This window comes from Miscanthus floridulus, chromosome 8 (genome assembly GCF_019320115.1).
Source record: "Miscanthus floridulus cultivar M001 chromosome 8, ASM1932011v1, whole genome shotgun sequence".
In the NCBI taxonomy this organism is placed as follows: domain Eukaryota; kingdom Viridiplantae; phylum Streptophyta; class Magnoliopsida; order Poales; family Poaceae; genus Miscanthus; species Miscanthus floridulus.
The window spans coordinates 154,142,066-154,143,316 of NC_089587.1; the positions used below are offsets into that span (position 1 = coordinate 154,142,066).

The 1,251-nt window shown below is 38.7% G+C and overlaps 1 non-coding gene across 1 annotated transcript; it reads left to right on the forward strand.

The window, feature by feature from the left end:
• The first annotated feature begins 670 nt into the window (after nucleotides 1-670).
• On the forward strand, nucleotides 671-777 carry LOC136478700 (small nucleolar RNA R71). The gene has a single exon (XR_010764417.1). It is a non-coding gene; the product is annotated as a small nucleolar RNA R71 (small nucleolar RNA).
• The last annotated feature ends 474 nt before the right edge of the window (nucleotides 778-1,251 follow it).

A 1,251-nucleotide genomic window follows, 5' to 3' on the forward strand; every position in this document is an offset into this window, starting at 1 on the left:
AAAAGGCAGAGCAGTAGCCAATTGAGCTAATTGTGATTCTATCTTTTTATTATAGCAAAGTTGGTCTTTCGTAGCAGAAGAAAAACTATCCATTTTAGTATTTATGTTTTCTAGGACCTTATCATTAAAAGCAAGCTTCTTAGAAATATTCTCATTAATCTTGGATTGTTCTAAGATCAAGTCTCTCAAGGATGGCTGCTTAGGCTTAGAATGATAATTACCTGGGTACTTACCTTGGTAAGTTGACTGTTGTTGTTGATTCCATCCTTGCCTCAGTTGTTGTGGAGCAGAATTATTGATGACAATATTTACATCTTCTTGAGATTCAGGGAATTCAATCCCCAAATATTTTCCACATACATTTTGAGAATTAAAAGCATCTTGTATGGCCTAATGATCCTTCTTGTAATTGGCTCGTTGTTTAAGCCAATTCAACAAGATGTCCATCTTGGTTGACAGTGCACACACCTCTCCTGATACTTCTTCGCTCTTATTGCATGATTGAATATTGTATTGAGACTAGCCTTGGTTAGATGCTATCTTTTCCATAAGAGTTTTAGCTTTTCCAAGGGTGAGTGACATAAATGATCCTCTAGCAGTTGCATTAAGTTGTTCATGAGCTTTTTGAGCTAATCCATGATAAAAGCTTTGCATGAGCAACCAATCTTCCATCCCATAATGAGGACAGTCTAAAATGCATTCTTCAAAATGTTCCCATACTTTTGGAATGGTTTCTCCTTTCTACTGTTGGAAGTTGAAAATCTTTCCTCTTAAGGCATCAGTCTTGCCTATAGGGAAGAACTTTGCTAGAAAGGCCTTTGAACACTTTGCCCATGTGTTGATGTTATCTTTTTTGGTGTAGAACCACTGCTTCACCCTTCCCACTAGCGAGAATGGAAACCGGCAGAGTAGTATGATGTCTTGAGCAACGTCCTTGATGGTGATTGTGCTGCTAATGTCCAAAAAATCCTAGAGATGAGCACTAGCATCTTCATGTGCCTTTCCGCTGAATGGAGTAGCTTGCACCATGTTGATGAGGCTTGGCTTGAGCTCGAACTCAAGGTTGTTGGTTTTTGAGTGTTGGTCTAGAGTGGATGTTCTCAGTGCTTAGAGCAGAGAATTCACGCAGAGTCTTTTCGGTCGTAGCTTCAGAAACTGGTGTTGAGCTTCCTCTTTATTGGTTTGATTATGATTGATGGAATTTGTTGATGAATTAGAACCAATCCTGCAATATCCTGTATAAGATATGAA